The 8,546-nt window shown below is 33.0% G+C and overlaps 1 non-coding gene across 2 annotated transcripts; it reads right to left on the bottom strand.

The window, feature by feature from the left end:
- Positions 1–1,131: 1,131 nt before the first annotated feature.
- Positions 1,132–3,831, bottom strand: LOC111877736 (uncharacterized). 2 transcript variants are annotated; one of them, XR_006191391.1, is made up of 5 exons: positions 3,339–3,831; positions 2,744–2,919; positions 1,881–1,964; positions 1,672–1,800; positions 1,132–1,497 (listed from the first exon to the last, which is right to left on the bottom strand). It is a non-coding gene; the product is annotated as an uncharacterized LOC111877736 (transcript). The 2 variants fall into 2 exon arrangements; XR_006191390.1 differs by having other exon boundaries at positions 1,132–1,800.
- Between the last annotated feature and the right edge of the window lie 4,715 nt (positions 3,832–8,546).

Below are 8,546 nucleotides of genomic sequence, written 5' to 3' on the forward strand. Positions count from 1 at the left end.
GATAATTTTTCTAAAATCAGAAAGAGTTTAAGAGAAAACGAGTTGGAGCGGTATGTACAATCAGCCAGAGCCCAAACAGTGATTTCCCAAAATACCCTTAATTTCTGTGTTATGAGATATTATTATGCATGCTAGAGGATAGGCTAGGTATTTCATATTTTAGGACTAGAGTTGCCTGATTTGTGATGCTTTAGCCTAGGAGTTGCTACTATGTGTGGTGTGCTTTTGAGTATGTGTTGAGTAAGAGTATGTGCTTTTGAGTATGTGCCTTAGCCTAGGAGTTGCTGCTATCTGTTACTTATGCTATTCTGAGTTATATTGTGCTTATATTGTGTAGTGTATAGGTACTTTTCTTGTGAGTTCTATACCTGCCTTGGTGTTATTTGACTCGGGTGCGAGTCGATCCTTCGTGTCATTAGCATTTAGTCGCCACATCAATATCCGACGTGAGGCGTTGAGTCGACCTATGAGAGTTTATATAGCCGATGAGCATGCGGTTTTTGCTACTGATGTGATCCGCATATGTGTGCTCGAGATTTTTAGTGTTGAGTTCCCGATAGATCTAGTACCGATCGCGATGGGTGATGTATGTGTCATTGTAGGCATGGCTGCTTGAGTCGGTTCAGAGCTGTGATCGGCTGCGAACGTCAGATGGTGACCATACGAGACCCTAGTGGGGGAGTGCTTATAGTGTATGGCGAGGGTACCAGATCTGAGTCAGTTTTCTGCTCTGCTGCCAAAGTGAGACAGTTTGCAGCAGGGTTGTAGGGGCTTTCTGGTGTATGTGATCGATACGCGAGTTGCTACAGAGAGACCGAGTTCTATCGCTAAGGTTCTGATAGTGAGTGAGCTTCCGAATGTTTTTCCCGAGGAGTTACCGAGTGTGCCTCCCAAGAGGCAAGTGGAGTTCCGGGAGCGGCACCTATCGCCAAGGCACCTTATCGCCTTGTGCCACCAGAGATGCAGGAATTATCCTCACAGCTTCAGAAGCTGCTGGGGAAGGGATCTATCAGACCGAGTAGCTCGAACATTACATACTATATTAGACATAAATATAACAAATATTGAAATCCTAATCTCTAGGAACAACAAGAGAGAAAAGAACGAGAGCTACAAACTGTATCGGTGAATATGACCCAAAATGAACACAATAACACATTAAATACACCGGTTAAAGTATCAGACCAAATATGGCCGAAACCAATACCAAACCCAATAGTCCATTTACTTTAGAAAAACTTCAACTTGACCCTTTTATTATTACAATCTGCACAAAATACTACATAACATAAAATATAACCAGAACAAGTCCTTTTATGATACTCTCGTGATAACTATATAACTTTCAACAATGTTGTCACCTCGAACAAAATCTCATACATGTTGTCGGCAGGTGGGGCATGAGCAATGTCGAGTGAACCACTTATCCACACAAATCAAGTGAAACATGTGTTGACAGTGAGGCAAAATCCGAGCAATTTCACCTACTTTGATGTCCTGCCATAGTCAGTCACATACTTTATATGATGCTAGTTCATGTACTAGTTTGGGATATACATGAAATAAAGCTTTGAAACTTTGTGATGTATACTGAATAAAACTTTAAGATTTGTGATGTATATCGAATAAATCTATGAATTTATGATGTATAGATTTCAGGAGAAATGCAACCTCCAAACATATTGGGCAAAAGATGGCTTGAATCGGTTTAATTTTATCTGACATCCGGTGCCATGGCAAGCATCTCAATGAATCCTCTCACAACCCTTTGTAAGCTACTTCAACGAGATGCACATTTACCTGCTACAAAAGTTTGATAATATCCCGAATATATGATTATTAATTACATGATTTGTTAGCTTCTTCTTTCAAATATTTACCTGCAAATGATTTGCTGTTAAGACTTCAGGTAGAAAATGTAGCTCTGACAACCTTCCACGAAAAAGCTCCTCCATAAAATTCACCTATAAGCAGTATATAAAAAGAATAATCCAAGATTAATCTAGCAGTAGAACGAATAGGAAAAGCAAAAGTTATATTTTCCATCAACTAAAAGCGTACACATCTTATCCAGTAGTCCCATATAGATTATATTTTAACAGAAGCAAGGCAAATGAAAGCAATAGTATGTATGGTGTAGCTTCTACGGTGTAGGTACAAATGTAAACGAGCCAAGCAACACGTGAGTTGCTCGAGCTCGGATCGTTAAAACCTCGAAACAAGCTGAGCTTAAACGAGCTCGAGCCGAACTTGAGCTTAGAAGGCTCATTTATTAAACAAGTTCGTTTTTTATTTATATAATTATATATTATATTTTTAAATCATTAAATATGGAAAAAAAAAGAAAAAAAAAACCCTACATAATCATACGAGCTTTAGCGAGCTTTTGACGAGTGTTTTTATAACATTTTACGAGCCAAGCTCTGGCTCAATTAGTGTAAAGCTTAGCTCCGCTCTGCTGGGCTCGTTTACATCCCTACGTGTAGATAAGGGCCGATGGCCATACCTCAGAAGTTTGCATTACATTATAGGTTATTTTATGCTATTTTATTATTATTTTTTTTTTAAACCATATACTACCCATAATCTTTTTGGTAGGAGTAGTATCTACCTAGATTAAAAAACCTTTAGCTTTCATGTCTATAACTGTGTGTTTGTGTGTGTATGTTTTATGTTACTGATTTTGCAATTAAGTGTTATGAATTCTATACATCTTGTGTGAATTACTTAGATGTGAACTAACCCTTGAGGAGTTCGGTATGTCAGCAAGTCCTTGACGCGAAAAAACACGTAAAGTCTCCAAAATCTCGACTGAAAGAACAGCCCCAGCAAGAGCACCGAGTCCAGCTCCACGGAAGGCCCCACAATCAGAAGTTCTACCTGCCACAGCACCAGTGATAGCACCCACCAACGCCCCGACTGCAAAATAAAGTGGCTTTTATAGAATTTAAAGTTTTATGGCTTACTTAAAACAACTTTAAAAAAAAATAATCAAAGTGTGAGTAGTAGTTATTCAGAAACAAAAATGAATTCTTTGGTTATACCAAAAACAATCCAAACTACATTAACTTTTATGAAATATGGCATAGAAAATGCTGCAAAGTGAAATGTAGATGAGCTAAACTTCCAAGATTAAAGCTCACAAAGGATTATCAATTCAGCATCAAGCTAATCATAATTCCATACCGAAAATGATTAGCAAATCCTAAACTCAATTATCATGTTCTTAAGTTTGCAAAAATCAATGAAAAAAAAGCGTACTTAAAATCAAGAGTTAACTAACTTTATGACAAGTATAGGAGAAAAATATTATTTACCATAATGAAGTAATAACTTACAAAGGCGAAGATACAGGTAAGGGCACCAAATAGAGCACCAGAGATCGATCTGGGGATGAAATTATGAAGCCTAATGTCTCCTTCCGAACCTCCACTCACTACATCCATTTAGTTCCTTTGAGTTTAACCAAAAAAAAAAATTATCAAAGAATATGGAAGTTTTAATCTTTGCAAAAGATTTATATACAAGAAGTAACACTGTGACAGTTCTAAAATTCTCCCACGTTTATTCCCTTTTCTATTTGTTTAATCATCACGTTATTTGCTATTATGTAACGGGAAAACCAAACCTTTTTACATTCCAAAAAAAACCCCGACAGAATGAAAACAAAAAACCATGTTTATTTTATTGCCTCTTTGCTATCAATTTGCAATGCGTTTAAGCCTTCATGGAGAAGGATGAGGGATATGATTTATTTCTCCTTTCTACGAATTTTGCTGACTTGCATGTTGAGAACCAAATGGAGGCAATAAATGAATTAATGGGCTTTAATTGTTGATTGTTTGATTTCGTTTTTCAGTAAACCAACACCGAAAGGTTGAGGCCTACCTCTTTAAAAAGAAAATTGATCCAACTTTATTGTATTATTGTATGATTATATATAAAAAAATTTAAAGCGTTGGGGCACCTCCCCCGTCTCTTTATGCTTTGGATATCCACCCATGCCCACAATCCATTGCAAAAAGAAGGCACAAAAAAATGATAAAAAACAAGAACCAATATGTTGTTCTAACACGGACATATATTTAAAATATGTATCAGTTTAGTATATTTTAAAATCAAACTCTCAAATACTTTCAACTCAATTTCTTTTCCATTGATTACAAACAACTCTCCAAACAACACTAGCTCTTACAACACATCCACTAAAAATAATTTTGATTTTGATTCTACAAAAACAACCACCCTACTAACCATAATTTTAAAACCTTGTCTTTTCATATATATATATATATATATATATATATATATATATATATATATATATATATATATATATATGAGAAAGTAAATATACCCTACAAAGTATATATAAACTTAGCTACTTAAACTCAACATACTAACTCGCTTTTGTATCTCATATCTATTATACCTTATAAAGCATTTTTGGTCAGACGTTGAATTTTAAGTCATACAAATCTTTTTGCGTTATTTACAATCAATTTATGCACTAAAAAACACTTAATTTCTCATCTTCAAATTGAAGTGGTCAAAGATGAACCAAATTCCACATGTTTTGCCAACTGAATCGGTCAAATGGAAATGCTCTAAAAAGCCCCCTTCAGCCACCCTAATCGATTCAAACCATCCATTCCTTTTTAGTTCATTTGCATCATCATCTCGATGCTCTCTATCCTCTATTAACAAAACCACCGCCACCACTTTCTTCCCTAACGGGTGAACTCCACCAACACTTATGCGCCGTCGCTGCTTTTCCTCTCTGCCAAGAACACAATTGCGACTACTTTTACTCTCCTCAAAGGCTTTACTTCGGCGTGGGGGAGGTCGTTTGAGATTTTTTCTTTCTATATGGGTTTTTATTTATCATCCTTTGTTGGGTCAAAATATGGTTTATACTTTGCTTTTCTAGGAAATTGTATTTTTATGTAATATCTTATGTGTTTACGGTCAGATTTATGGCCAAGGGGGTGTTTACGACCCATATTCTGATTTATATATATAGGGGTGAGGGGTGTGAGGAAAAGAGTGATGAACACTATAGGAGATTAAGTGTGTGCATTTGAAGGTGTTCTAGAGAGAGAAACTTGAGAGAAGTTTTGTGTGTGAATCTTTTGTATCTGGATCTTCATTCTAATCATATCATACATAGATTCATCATATTCTTCTTCTTCTCCTTCTCTTCTATTTTATCTTACATCATCCGTTTGATTAGGATTCCGCAACATCAAACGGATCTGATTGATACACAGACATTTTAGGGACTTAGAATTGGTATCAGAGATTGGATTGTATCAATCAATTTTGTCAGATCTGGAGCCGATTTGATCTTATTTTGGAAATATTCTTGCGTTTTTGGATAGATCTCAGAAAATTAGGCGGGGTTTATTCTTCGTGTTTTTCATAAAAATGAGTTTTTGATCGAGTTTTGGAGCAAAAATGATGAAAAAAACGCTGTTTTTCGTCAAGAACAGCGATTTCTGAAGAGTTTACTCAAGGATTCAAAGGTTTTTGAGAAAAAAACTTAGGAATGAAGCAACAAAAAAAAATCCTAAGATTCATTGACATCGCCACCGGGTCCTCTCTCTCTCTCTCACACACACACACACACATTTGATTTTGTTAGATTATATGTTCAATTTCTTCTATTTTGTTGCTTGACCCCTCCCTTGCATCGCCGATTCAGGACCCGACCCATGTTTCAATCTTCATCGATAGGTAGAGTTTTTTCTCTTTTCTATTTAAGATTTTAATTTACGCTTCTTATAATTACTATCTACAAAATCGAAATTACATATTTGATTTTCTTTTTCTTCCTTTTGGTTTTGGTTTGATTCTTGAATATCGTTGGATTTCTTTTCATTTTGTCGGAATAAATTATGTTTATTGTACACTTTCCCTCCTCATATATACTTAACGTAACAACACTCCTCCGCCACCACCACTCAATTTCGTCCGGTAAAACTTTGTGCATTTGATATCTCTTCTATAAACCCTTTGATTTCACTTTTTTATTAATTAATTGGGAGAAAGATTCTTAATCCAGAGGGTTTTCGAATATAGGGAAAAAAATTGGTACCAAGGAATGCTTGCAATATTGTAATCTGGGATAAAGCTACAACACCGAGAGGATGAAGTGTGATCTTTTATGAGTTTGCATCATATTTTTTTAAACATAAGTAGAAAAGTTTGTGCAAAATATTAACACGAAATAATTACTTCTAATTTTCCTTTACTTAATCACAAATTTGATTGGTAGAACTTTTCATATATATTTCAAATATTGATAATCTTTGGTAAATATATGTTTCATACGATACACATCCATTTTCATTGAAGCATTTGGACTTCACATGTTTGTTGACACCTGACTCAGGTGATATTTATCCAGTAATTTGGATATTAGGCTAGATGGACGATTTTACTCCTATTTATTTTTTCCAGTCTTATACATGATAGGTGAGAGGGTGAGGTAATTGTATCGGTGAGAACTGGTTTATAGCATTTTTGGTTGCTATTATAGGGTTCTTGTCAATAGACTTTGTACATATGGTTAGATTTTCTGCTAGATATGGGTATTTTGGGACCAAGAAGGATGTTTATAAAGCTGGGGGAGCTGTTTTGCTTATTTTTTTTGCTGATGGAAATTATTGTTGAACACAAACAATTTTTTGACAGATGAAGTTATAAGGTGGTATCTCATTGACTCTTTGGCAGTTGGAAATTATTATACTCTGTTATGTATCAGTTCTAGTTTTTTTTATTGGTATATCTAATTTGTTGAGTCAAAGGTTGTGTATGTGGTTGGCTAAGGCGTTGATTGACGTCAAACAAGACTAAATTTGCACTTGACAATGTGCTCAATTAGATCATAGCAATACATATTAAACACATAACAATATACTCAATGTCAGGCGGGGCCTGATGCCAGGCGAGGCCTAATGCTGAAGTATTAAATTAATGGTTTGATAATCATGGTTTTAGCATTAAATTAAAAACGAAATTTTTGGTCATGATTTTTGGGATGTTACACAGTTAAAACACGTTAGTTGCTTTCTTATGTACAAAAAATAAAAAGTTGTCAATATGTGAACACGGATAAGAGGTAGTTACCCTCCTAAGTCATTTTCCTTTTGAGTTACCGGTTAAAACAGGTATTAGCCGTTAATATTGGTGTAATTTAAACAGTTAAAACAAGTTAGTTGCTTTATTATGTACAAAAGAAGTTGCCAATATGTGAACACGGATAAGAGGTGGTTACCCTCCTAAGTCATTTTCCCTATATATATATATATATATATATATATATATATATATATATATATATATATATATATATATATATATATATATATATATATATATATATATATATATATATATAGGGAAGAGTTATATGGAAAATGAATGATTAGGGCAACACATATTTGAACCAATGAAAACATGACAACACATCACTTCCACAATAACTTCCACAATACATTAGTTGTAAAGAAAGAAATGGACACATGTCATTTGATTATTGGTTCCGGTAGATGTTGCCCTAGTTATTTGTTTTCCATAGAACTCATTCCTATATATATATATATATATATATATATATATATATATATATATATATATATATATATATATATATATATATATATATGAGAAAAAATGAATATACCCTTAAGGGTATGTAAACTTAGATACCCAAACTCACTATATTATATCGTTTTGTATCATATATACACATTGTAATTGTCTAATGTTCTTCTAATTCAACTTCTAACTTAATTTTATTACAAGATTTTTATAAATTTTATATTTATCTTCATTTTACATAATTTTCATTTTTAACTATAGTATATATAGCCTAGTAGGTGTTCGACATAAAGATGTGATCTAAGAGAAAAATAATAGTGAAATTTCGAAAATCCTGAAAGTAAAACAAGTTAGTGGTTAAAGTTTAAGAACCTTATAATGAATATATCAAACAAAACGACGTATTATGTTGAGTTTGGGTACCTAAGCTTATATATCCTTAAGGGTATATTCACTTTTGCCTATATATATATATATATATATATATATATATATATATATATATATATATATATATTCTATCTATCCTAATAAATGAAATTGATTTTGTCACATGTCATTCTCTTATAAAATTAGTCACATGTCATTTTTTCATAATTTGAGATATATTTATTTTCCACTTGTCATTACTTTAATTTTCATTTTCAATATATTTTTTATTTAGTTTTCATAAATTAAACCTACCATAATGACTATTAATTTCAAATTTTAAATTTCAAATTCAATTTCAAATAAATTTAGAGTTTAAACATTTATGTTTAACATTTTGTTATAATTAACCCGTTTAATACACACTAAACACATAATTTTAATTTATTTATTTTTTGCATGTTTTTTTTTTCTGATAATTTTCACTTATTTCAATTTCAAATTCAAATAAATTTTTTATTTAATCGTTAGTACTTAACATTTTGTTTTAATCAACCCGTATAATATACGGG

This window comes from Lactuca sativa, chromosome 4 (genome assembly GCF_002870075.4).
Source record: "Lactuca sativa cultivar Salinas chromosome 4, Lsat_Salinas_v11, whole genome shotgun sequence".
Lineage (NCBI taxonomy): Eukaryota > Viridiplantae > Streptophyta > Magnoliopsida > Asterales > Asteraceae > Lactuca > Lactuca sativa.